Below are 12,941 nucleotides of genomic sequence, written 5' to 3'. Positions count from 1 at the left end.
GGCTGTGCATATGATATTGTAATTTGAAGGTATAATTTTAATTTTGCAAGAGAGTATAACTTGCCAATGGTCACTCAGTGACTTTGCATGGCTGAGCAGGGGATTTGAACAATGGTTTCCAAAGTCATAGTTCAATACCTAAACCACTATACTATGCTGGCTCTCAATTAGCTTATTACAATTTAAGAAATTAGTGAGTAATTGGAGGCATACACCCAAGCAAGTATCGGTGTAATGGATAAAAGGGGTTTTTATCCTATGTAAAGCTCTGTGGATATGCCCTGGTGAACTGAGGGGAGACCATAGGGGCTGACAAGGTATTGCACATTGTCTGGATAGAGACGTCTTAGTGGTTGCTTCTCTAAGGCCCCCATTCCAACTCTATGATTCTATGATTCTAACATCTGAATGGAGATATGAGTTTGCTTTGTGAGTTCTATTTATATAAAATAAATAGAACCCACAAAACAAGCTCATTCTCTTTGTAACATCTAGTATATAAGAACTGTTTTTATTACATCAATAAATTGTGAGCCAGAGTTAATAAAGTTGTAAAACCTTCCACAATGGCATGTTCAACATCTCCATATCTAAAAGTACTACAGTACAGTACTGGCCATTGGCAACACAGGGAAAGCTGCCTAAAGGTGTATGAACACAGAACAATGAGATATAAAGGTATATAAACATAGCACAATTAGCTATATATAATGTGCTATAATAAAGAGATAGACCATAAAAATTAAATCAAATGTGAGAAAACAGCTCCACATCAAGCAGCAGTGAACTGACTTAGAAGGTAGACTTGACCTACAACAGAACTAGTGACTTAGGGCCTAAATAGATGTCTCCAAAGGGGTGGCATCATGACGCCCCTTTCAGCGCCGGATTGGGGCCATGGCAACCACTTGCCATGGCCCAGATCTGGTGCTTTGCTGGCTCTAAAAGAAACAACAAAATACCGCTCCTTTTAGAGCCAGCAAATAGGTGGCCTTGCCACCACACTTTTTGGTGCTCCTTTTGGCGCAGCGTATAAATGGCGCACCAAAGGAGTGCCATATTGCCACCCACCATGTGGGTGGGAGGGTGAGTTGAGTGATGCTGGCTTGGGGGTGGTGTCGGGGCATATGTTGTCCAAACAACACGCACTAACACCATCCCGATACAGGTGCTTCAAGTTGGTCTGTACAGCCCCTTACTCAAGGCCTCACGGACATGTCAGGCTTCTCAAGTGTCACTGTACTGCCAACAAACACTTTTTCCATGCTAACATATAAAAATAAAGAGTGCAGCCACATAGCAATTATTTCTAAGGGAAGTGAGTGGGAATGGCACATATTCAACAAAGGGAGTCCTGCTGTATAGGCTTGCATATGGACATGCTTTGGTTAAACACCACAGTCTCATCATCCCACACAGCTCCTCTTCCATTGCATTTCAAGCCAATGGGAACACTCTTTGGGACACAAATATTATGTTTTTGTGGCATTCAGACATTTCCAATGACAGGTCTTGTAGTGATTTCTCAGCCCATCCCTGGCATTTATGATGAGATTAAAATGGCAGATAAAAATTAGAGGAACATATCATAGTACATTTATGTTGGAACACGAGGCAGTAGGCAAAGAAGTCTAAGGGTAATTCCCATTCAGGCCATGACCAGACGCAGGCTTCTTTAGCTTCAAAAACAAAGTTGTATCATACACCTTCAGACACTTGTCATCAGCTAAATCTTAGGAAGAATATTCTTGATGGTATGAGCTGTTTGTCAATAGAATGAATTGCAGTTAAAGGTGGATTCTCCTTTGTTTGATGTATTTAAGGAGAGGCTAAATGGTCAGGTGCCAGGAATGCTGTGGCAATATGATTTCTTGCATGAGCACTGTATATATGATCTTTAGGTGAACTTCCAGCTTACGATTCTATGAAACAGCTCAACATCTGGATGTAAGATGTAGTACTGCAGAGGAAAAATGAAGCATGGAACTAGCATAGGCACTGAACATAATGCACCAAGCTAAACACAACCAAACACAAGCTAAGCACATACTCGAGCCATATATTGCGATTGCCAAGGGCCTGACAATTTCTTGTTTTTTCACCATGGCAAATTTAGATGTAGCAACAACAAGCAGGTCAGCTTGATGGGTCATAAGATATGTAGGTATGGACTAATTTGATTAAGAGGGTCACTGCCTGAAAACACACACACACACACACACACACACACACACTAAGGCTGTTTTTCTTAGATTTCTATTCCCTGCTTTTGATGCCAAAATAAAGCACACTGACCTTCTGTTGGCACAATAGTAGAAGGGAGAGCCTTGACAAAATGGGGAATGTGTTTTCAGTCTTCTGTAGAAAACAATATGTGAGAAGTGAAAATATAGTAATTCACATTAGTCATACAGGAAATAGCATAAAGATAGACAAAATTGAAAGTAACTCACTCCAGGTGTGTTCTTTACTGTAGCAAACACCACATGATGCTAATTCCAGCACCAAACCTGACCTTTTAATAAAGCTTTCAGGCCAAACTGATTTTATCAAGATAGTTTTTCTGGTTTGAAAATGTCTGTTTTTAAATTGAGAATCTATACAACAAAATCTAGACAACAATAAACTACAAACATTTAAAAAGATTATAAGTATATTAATCTTTTTAAATGTTTGCAGTTTTTTTGTTGTTTTAAGCTGATTTTATTGTAAGCCGCCCTGAGATCTTCAGAGAAAGGGCTAGATTTAGACTTTTTAATAAATAAATAAATCCAAGCTGCAACCTCCAACAGAGGCTGTTGGTTTTCAGTCTTCTGAATTTCAGCTGCTTTTGACCCCCCTAAAATATGTACTCATATTATGTATTCCCATTAAAGGCAAAAAGGACATAAAAGGAATTTGAATGGAGGAGAAAATTCAAAGTGAAAGGGTTTTGGTGGCCTCTATCCCCACAATGGTCTTCTTGTAGCCTGTAGCCTGACTCTCCTTTGGAAAGAAAAAGAAAACTTGATTGCAATAAATTGGAGTCAGTTTGAAGCCCATAACAAAAGCCATCCTCAAAAATAGCTTTCATTCTTAAGCCAAATCACAAGACCTTTGTGATAGCAATCTGTGGAAATTATTACCAGCTGGGAAAGATACTTTGGGAGTTATTCCCCCTCACGTATATATTTTTTAATATAGCATCCAACTCCAATCTTGGGGATGCTATTGTGGATGATGGTAATTATCATCCAACACACCTGGAGGACCCTGAAGTTGAGGAAGGCTGGTAAATTAGCCTTTGTTGTTGGAATGCTCTGCTGGTGCTATGATGTTCAAACATTACAGATGATACAAGAACTCCTTCTCTAGGGTGTGTCTTGAGCCTAAGATGGGAGAAAAGCACCCTCTCGCCCTGCTGGTGCCAAACACTGAACCAGTTGAAACTCTTAGTCATATATCCTGGAAACTCTTATGTTTTGAAACTTTATCCAGCCCTGAAATAAAGTGGGTGGTGTGTTATTTTAATATAAACCATATTTAGTCTCAGTATGCCCCTCTTTAACAAATCGGAACATCCAAACCCCCAAACTGAAAAAGAGACAGCTTCTATTTCTAGTGTTGAATAGAAGCCAAGTCTCTCAGTCTGTGTTTTATTTTTGTTTAACAAATTGTCTCAGAGAATTTGTCCATGACTGAAAAACAAGAAGGAAAACCTCAGGTCATTTCATCTTATTGGGGCTGAAGAAAGGGGTGGGTACTGGTGGTGGAAGGGGAGGTAACGTTATTTTAAGGTAAACAACTCTAAACTTGTTGTTCGTTTATCACAGACCCCATAGGAGCCCCCACCTTCATGAATATCATTAACATAGGTCCCAATCTTTAAAACACATAGCCACAGGGCTTATCTATACAGGGCCAACTGTAATGCAAACATTACTATGATAACTTTTCTTTCTTTGAATATCTACTTTTAAGAAAGCTGGTCAAAACAGATTTGGCAGAATCCAAAACACATTTGACATAGGAGATCCATGAACAGACTCCTAAAGCTGGCGTGTTTGTATAACTGTGAAGGATTTAATCTGAGAAGTTAAAAAATAACACACCAAATGTTCAAGTTTTCACTGCAGGAGCAGAAGTGGAATACATGCTTAAGCCCTTCCTTTGTTGCTTGTTATTGTTGTGTGCCTTCAAATCATTTCCGACTTATGACAACCCTAAGGCACACCTATCATGGGGTTTTCTTGGCAAGATTTGTTTGGAGGAAATTTTCCACTGTTTTCCCCTGATGCTGAGAATATGTGATCTGCTCAAGGTCACCCAGCGGGTTACATGGTCAAGCTGGAAATTGAACCCTGGTCTCCAGAGTTGTAGTCCAACTCTCAAACCATTACACCATGTATATCTCAGCAATGAAGAAGAAAAACCCATAATGGCAAGAATCCTAATGGTGTCTTATGCACGCAGCCTAAGTTTCCCTACGTAGCCAGTTGGATACTTTTGTCCAATGCAGAACAGTCATATTCAGTTCAGTGCTGCAGAAACACAGCTGTACATGCAGTATCACTTTGCATGGCTGTGCACTGGGCATGCAATATTTTTTGCACATTCAGTTGTGCAACATCCCAGTTCACTAACAAGTTGTTGTTGTTCAATGGTGGCATAACCCCACGACTGTAAAGTTACACTGCATTTTCTCAATACATGTATAGGATCTTAGGCAATATAAATAACATATATGTGTGTGTGAGAGACAGAGAGAAAGAGCCATATGTTCTCAGGGCTCTATTTACATAGCTAGGTATCTGAGGATAACAGATACTGAACTCATTTAAACTTCTGATTTGTTTACGGCTCCCAAGGATGAATAAGGGGTTGATGTGCTGTAAGAGTCAACAAATCTGAACAACTCCCAGCAAGGTCAGGAGTTCCTAACTGACGTATCTTTCACCAAGATTGGTCACCATAGAACATGTTATTGCCAATGCGTTAATATTATCATTCCACAGAGAAACAGAACAGTAACTGTAAATTATTCAAAGATACTCAGCAAGGGTGTATGCTGAAAACATTTGTGACTCCTTGCAATGTTAGCGCCTAGTCCTTGACAGCATTTGTTATGTGCCTTCAAATCAATTCCAGTTTATGGCAGTCCCATGGGTTTTCATGGCAAGATTTATTCAAAAGAGGTTTGTCATCTTAAGTTGAAAGAATGTGACTTGTCCATGGGTTTCTAAGTGGATTTCAGTGGCTGATTGGTGAACCCTGGTCTCCCAGAGTCCTAGTCCAATACTCTAACCATTACATTGCACTGGCTCCACTTTGATAGCGTAAGTAAACCTTAAGAACTGTTCTAGCAGTACACCTGTCACTCTGTGAATTAATGTCTGGGGAACAATGACCAATCCAAAGTCTTTCATATGGGTACACACAGAATACAGTCATTTGTCCTATCCATCACTTACATTTTTATGTCTACATGAGAACTATTACATGCACACACATAAATGCAGCTTTTAAAATTGTCCTCAAGATGCTTAATATAAAGTGAACTACCAGTTTCTGTTTGCTGCTGCCTTATTCTTCTACAAGCATCCATAATATATGGTGACACCATGGATGACAGGCTTCCAAATCATCCACAACCCTGCTCAAGTTTTGCATACTCAGGGCCATGGCTTCATTTATTGAATCTATTCATCTGGAATGTGGTCTTCCTTTCCTATTGCCTTCCACCTTACCAAACATTATAGGTTTTTCTAATGAATCATGTCTTGTCATGATATGGCCAAAGTATGACAGTCTCAGTTTAGTAATCTTGGCTTCCAGGGAGAGTTCAGGCTTGATTTACTCTAGGACCCATTCATTTGTCTTTTTATCACTCCATGGTATCCACAGAACTCTCCTCCAGCTTCACATTTTAGATGAGTCTATTTTCTTCCTACCAGCTTTCTTCACTGTCCATATTTCACAACCATACATAGAAACAGCAAATAAGGTGGCATGGACAATCCTAAGTTTAGTATTCAATGATATCTATATCTATCTGTAGGTATATACCGTGTTTTCCCAAAAATAAGACACTGTGTTATATTTATTTTTCCTCAAAAGATCCATTATGACATATTTTCAGGGGATGTCTTATTTTTATTAAGTATGGTACAACAATCTACATTTATTCAAATATAGTTGTCGTCTTCTTCTGGAACATCGTCATAACTCTCCAAACTTGGAATTCCATCCTGAATTTCTTGCAACTCCATTTCCTTTAGAACCATTGGCTCCAGTCTTTCCACTCCCTTCCCACCCCCTTCCATTCCACGCCAGGCCTATCACTATGTCTTATTTTTGGGGTATAGTTTATACTGCTTAGAAATCCTGCTATAGCTTATTTTATGGGTATGTCTTATTTTTAGGGAAACAGGGTATTTATACTTCAGGTCCTGTCTAGTTCCTTCATAGCTGCCCTTCCAACTCCTGGTATTCTTCTGATTTCTTGACTGCAGTCTCATTCTGATTCATGAGTAAGGTATGGAAAATTTTGAACTATTTCAATATCTTCATCATCTACTTTAAAGTTATGTAAATATGGTCTGTATTTACACACTTTAAAAATATGTAAATAATCTGTGATCATTATTTTTGCTTTCTTAATGTTCAATTGTAAACCTGCCTTTGCAGGTTTATCTATATCATCCTTTCATATCTTTTGTACAGTGCGCCCACATCATATACGCGGCTTTCAGCATATGCTAAAATCCGTGCCTGAAGAAGTGGCGCTGCATGCCGGAAAGAGCAATGGCATGTGCGCCTGTGGTGTGCGCTGGCACCCGCCGCCACAACTGCAAACCCTATTACTTTTAATGGGGCTCAAGCATATGCAGAATTTGCCTTATGTGGGTGGTGGTGGTGTCCAGAACAGATCCCCTGCATAAGGGAAAGGACCACTGTATAGCTAGCGCTTCAGTGTGTTATTTGCCTTGTTTTTATTTCTACTTGGTCATGTAACGTGTTCCCTTGCTGGTCATAATGCATTCCCCCTCTTGGTTTAATTTTCCCTTTGATTTCTTGACTCTTTTGGAAGAGGTCTCTTGTTCTTCCTTTTTTGTTGTCACCTTCTATTTCTATGCATTGATTTATTATAGTAGTTCTTGTCTCTCTGCACAAGTAACTGAACAATTGCATTCAAAGTTCTGACTCTCTTTCTGTCACTTTTTACTTTTGCTTCTCATGTCTCAATAACTGCTTAAAGAGTTTCATCTGTCATCCATTGCGACTTCTCTTTCTTTTTGGCTACAGATAGTGTCTTTTGGCATTCTTCCCTGACAATGTCCCTGGCTTCAGTCCAGAGTTCTTCTGGCTCCTAGTCAATTAGGCTTAATATTGGAAATCTTTCACATTACTCTTAAATTCTACAGAGATGCTTTTCACAGAATTAGATTGGATTAAGTCATATAATTAATCCAGTTTATATCCCTGCTCTATCTGGTAGTTCAAAAGTGATTCAGTTTTTTAAATGACAGCATAAAGCCTCCCTTGTATAAATCAGGACAGTCAAGTTCCATTTGCATGCAAAAAATATTAATGGAGAAATCATACTTTCCTGAGCATTTGAAAATATGAACGTGGTGGACACTGGTAGAAAAACAACTTGAGACCATTCTTCATGCCAGTCCTACTGCATGCATTTCAGAATGAGCTCATATTTACACAGACAACAGAATGAGATGTGTGCTCTCTCTCTGCTTGGCTACGCCCTGCAGAGAGGGTGGAATGTAAATGCCAGTCACGAGGGAAGTGGCTCACAAAACCCAATCTTCCTCACTTGAATGTGTATATTTTGACTGGGTTTGAATGGCTGACAAACAGCAGGAGCAGAGGGAACACAACTTTTTGTTTCCCTTTCCTTTCTCTCCACATTTTGAACCAACACACTTGTCTTCAGTATGTACAGTCAAAAAAACTTTCCTTCCTTCCTTCCTTCCTTCCTTCCTTTTACAAATTTACAAGGCAGCTCCCAACATAATTTTAAAAAAGCTTCAGTAAAAGTACACAGAAGCCAGAAACACACAGGCCAAAAAGTGTGGCTGTTTGGGGTGTGTGGTATGCAGACAACACCCCCCCTCCCAGATTGTGTGCTCTGTGGTCGCCTAAGGCCCAAAGCTGGCCAGAAAAGGAGTGGCGGAAAGCCGCTCTTTGCTGGTGGCTCGTTGAGGACTCCAGAGTCACAGACTCACAGAGCTGGAAATGGCTTCATGGGCCATCAAATCCAACCCCCTGGTCAATGCAGGATCTCCAGCTAACGCATCCCTAGGAGGTACCTGTCCAGACTCTTTATGAAGACATCCAGAGAAGGTGATCCCATCACCTCTCCAAGCAAGTGGTTCCATTGCCAAACTACTCTTTCTATCACGAAGTTCCTTCTAACATTCAATTGAAATCTGCTCTCTTGTAACTTAAAACCATTAGACTTAGTCCTACTATCTGGGGCAGCAGAGAATAGGCCTGTCCCTCCTCTCTGTGACATTCCTTTTATTTAAATAATGCAATCATGTCACTCCTCAGTCTTGTCTATACCAACCTGAAAATGCCCAGCACCTTCAACATATGTTTTGTCCTCCATACCTCTTATCATCCTCAGTGGTGTCTCTGAACTTCCTCCAATTTGTCTATATCATTTTAAAAATAAGGTGCTCAAAACTGAACACAGTATTCTGGATGAGCCCTGAATGGCACAGAATATAGTGGGATCATTACTTTCCTCAGTTTAGAAACTTTGTCGGGGTACAAACCGCCGCTTTGCGGCGCTTCCCCGCCGCGCCAGCCATTTGCTCCGTGCGGAGCCGCAGCAGCCAAACCGAGCGACTCCCGCGCGGAGCAAAAAAGAAGCTCGGAGCTTCTTTCTGCGGTGCATCTATGACGTCGCGAGGCGCCTGGCGCGGACTCGCGACGTCATAGGCGCCGCGACACGTCTGGACACTGTGCGTCCAGTACGTAAAGATGGCGGCGCCCATGTAGAAGGTGCGCCGCCATCTTGTACGTATAGGATACGTACTAGGGTTAGGGGGGTGCGGAAGCACCGCCCCTTCCTAACCCTAGTACGTATCCTATACGTACTATATGGCGGTGTGTATCCCGCCTATGCTTCTGTTAATGCATGCTAAAGTAACATTCACTTTCCTTCCTTCATCTCCAGATTGTTGGTTCATATTCAAGTTATGAACAACAATAATCTCAATATTTTCACATGCAATACTGGTGAACCATGTATCCCCATCCTATACCTGTGCTTTGGGGATTTTTGTGGCCTAAATGTAGAATTTTGCATTTTTCGCTATTGAATTTCATTTTATTAATTTCTGCCCAAATTCCTAGTTTATCTAGGTCTTTTGAATTCTGTTACTATCTTCCACCCCTCCCAATTTTGCACCATCTGCAAACTTGATAAGGATTCATAGAATCATAGACTCATAGAGTTGGCAGAGACCACAAAGGCCATCCAGTCCAACCCCCTGCCATGTAGGAACTCTCAATCAAAGCATACCTGACAGATGGCCATCCAGCCTCTGTGTAAAGACCTCCAAGGAGGGAGACTCCACCACACTCCAACGGAGTGTGTTCCACTGTCCCTCCACCCTGTCATCTAAGTAACTGATACAACATGTTGAAGAGTAATGGATCTAAGACAGAACCCTGAGGTAATGGTGTCACTTAGGATGTGTGGGGGGATCCACTCCATATTGGGTGACACCCCATAGGGGAAGTGTCACCAAGTTGGGTGGTGCACCCGGCACAGCTGCTCGGTGAGTGAGAAAGGGCATTGTGCCCCTTGCTTGCGTGTCCAACAGCACGGTAGTCCTTTCCGTGTGGGCTTCGGCACAAACAGGACTTTGGGTTCCTGAAAACACTGGAGAGGGGCAATCTCTTCTGTTTGGGCTTTGGTGAGATTGCAGCCACACTGGAGCGAAATGGACCCCTGGGGGCTGAGGCAGTTTGTTCCCCCAGGTGCCCTCTCTCAGCTGGTGATACCAGCCCCTGGTACACCACTGCCCTGAGGCACTCCACTTGAGACGTTGTTCTAGTTCAAAGCACAATAATTAATGACAATTCTTTGAGCATGGTTTTCCAACCAATTGGGAATCCAAGAGATAGTCTTCCCATCTATTCCATATTTAATCAGTTTGCTAATCTAAATATTATGAGGGGAATCTTATCAAATGCTTTACTGAAATCCAGATAAATGACATCCACTGCATTCCTACCATCTACTAAACTAGTGACCTGATTGAAAAAATAAAATAAAATCAGTTTAGTAGGATTTGTTCTTGACAAATCGATGCTGGCGCCTACTGATCACTGCAATGTTATCAAGATACTTGCATATAGACTCCTATATAATCTGTTCTAATACTTTGCCTAGTATTAAGGTAAGGCTGACTGGTCTGTAGTTTCCTGGATCTTCATTTTTGAAGAAAGGAGCAATGTTTCTCTTTCTCCACTCCTTTGGCATCTCACCTGTTCTCCAAGATTTCTCAAAAAATGATGGCAAGTCATTCAGTGAGTAGATCGGCAAACTTCTTCAATACTTTGAGATGCAGTTAATTTGGCTCTGCAAATTTAAACTCATTTAGGTTAGCTAGGCAATTTCCTGACTAACACCCCATCGATCTGGATATGCAGTCCAAATCCCAGGTCTCTCCTGCTGAATGGAAGCACCCAGTTTTCATTTTTTGGGGGGGGAAATGAAACAAAATAAGGATTAGGTATTTCTTCCTTTTCATTGTGATCTGTTAGCAACTTTACCATCCTTATTGAACAGCAGCTCCACTGTTTTCTTGGTCATTTTCTTGCCTCCAATGTATCTGGAAACCCCCATTTTGTTGCTCCCTGCTTGCCAAGTCAGTCTCAGTTCATTCTGAGCTTTTATTATTGTTAACTGCCCATGAGTCATTCTTGACTCCTGGTGATCCTGTGGATGAGACATCTCCAAGATTCCCTAAACTCCACTGCTCTGCTTAGATCCTGCAAATTCATACTCTTGACCTCCTTAATAGAGTCTATCCATCTAGCATGTGGCCTTCCTCTCTTTCTATTTCTATTTCTCTCCACCTTTTCTAGCATTATTATTTTTTCCAATGTGTTGTGCCTTCACATGATGTGGCCAAAGTATGACAGCTGCAGTTTAATCATCCTGGGAGAATTCTAGCTTTGTTATGTTTTGGGACCCAATTTTTGTGTTTTTGGCTGTCCACAGAATCCTTAGCACTTTTCTCCAGCACCACATCTCAAATGAATTGATTTTCTTCCTATCTGCTTTCTTAACTGTCCAACTCTCACATCCATATATAGTAACAAGGAATACAATGGCTTGTACAAAGTTTTACCTTACAAGAACCATATGCCTTTATTTTAATAACTATTTTTCTCAGCCTAAATACCCAAAAGGGACCAGATCCCATCTGATCTTGCAAGCTAAGTGGGGTCATTTCTGGTTAGTACTTGTATGGGAGACTGCCGATGAATACCAGATGCTGTAGGCTATATTTCATAAGAAGGAACTAGCAAAACTACCTCTGACTATTTCTTGCCAAAGAAAATTTTATGAAATTCATGGTGTTGCCATAAGTCAGGCAACTTGAAGATATATATATATAAACACATACACAAGTATTTCCCCACAACCTGTGAGCTCACTTTGCTCAGTGTGAGCTTTATATCCTATCCTGTTTTTAGTGAGTTAGTCACATAGTGTGGTTGTGCTCACATCCTACATTTTAATTCTGACTTCCAAAAACAAGAATAACTAAGATGTTTTGTTGCCTCAGGCAATACACAAAATTCCACATATATCAGCTAACCAGGCAGGCAGCTGAATCATACTTCAGCACTGATGACCGTAGGATAGCAATAGCAATATTTACTAAGGTCTTGGTGGACACACCTAACATCCCAGGGAATTCATGCCTGCACTTCTCTAGATGTGGGGGGGGGGGGGGAGAAAGTGATCAGGTCTCTTTCTCCCCTCTCCTACTTCAGGCCAGTCACTCTTGCTCAGGCTGACCTACCTCAAAGGGTTACTGTAGGAATAAAGTGAAGAGGAATAAAGCCATACGTGCTAGTTTTGTCTCACTGTAGGAAAGGCAGTATAGCTACATCACAGGAAAGATCAGGAGGAGCAGGGCAGACTGGGTAGCACATGGAGCTCTGTTTTGCAACAGAAGAAAATGCTCACTTTTCAACAGGAGCTGATGAAAGGCTGAGGTTATTGCCTTACCCTGCCTTACCCTACCCTGGGCTTTCCCACCAGAGCTGACTTGAACAATATGGTCATTTCTCTCTCTATTCCCAACTGTGTAAGAGATGAATCTGAATTCTACTTGGTTTGGCAAGTGTATTGTTTTAATTGTATTGCATTGCACAGTATTATTGTGTCATAGGAGGGTTATTTTTATGGAAATTTTAACGTTTTAATGTTTGGTTGTTTGATGTATGTGGTTTTGTTGTAATCCCACCTCAATCCATAGGGAGAGGTGGGAAATAGAAATATGTTATGATTATGATTATGATTATTAATGGTAGGGCCAGCTCTGACAATAAGCATATATTCAAAAACCATCCCCACTGGAACATCTGACACATTTGTGCCATTCAGGTCTCACTCTGTCAAAGCACTTCACATTTGTCATTCCCAAATGCTGACTCAAGGCATTTCATATGACACTTTTAAAAAGGTGAGGTGATGGCTATAGTTGGAACTGATGATCTAACTTGTGACCACACAGTATTCCATTGTTCTATTTTCAGATCTTTTCTAGTGCCATGGTGAGCCACAGTCTGAACAGAATCTAGTTCAGATGATGGCTACCTGGAGGATGTGGAGCTTGCACACTAGAAGCATCATGTAAAACAGATCTCAGTGTCAGCACAGGTGGAACAAAACACCTTTAGGTGATTCA

This window comes from Sceloporus undulatus, chromosome 5, assembly GCF_019175285.1.
Source record: "Sceloporus undulatus isolate JIND9_A2432 ecotype Alabama chromosome 5, SceUnd_v1.1, whole genome shotgun sequence".
Lineage (NCBI taxonomy): Eukaryota > Metazoa > Chordata > Lepidosauria > Squamata > Phrynosomatidae > Sceloporus > Sceloporus undulatus.
This window is presented reverse-complemented; position numbering follows the sequence as displayed.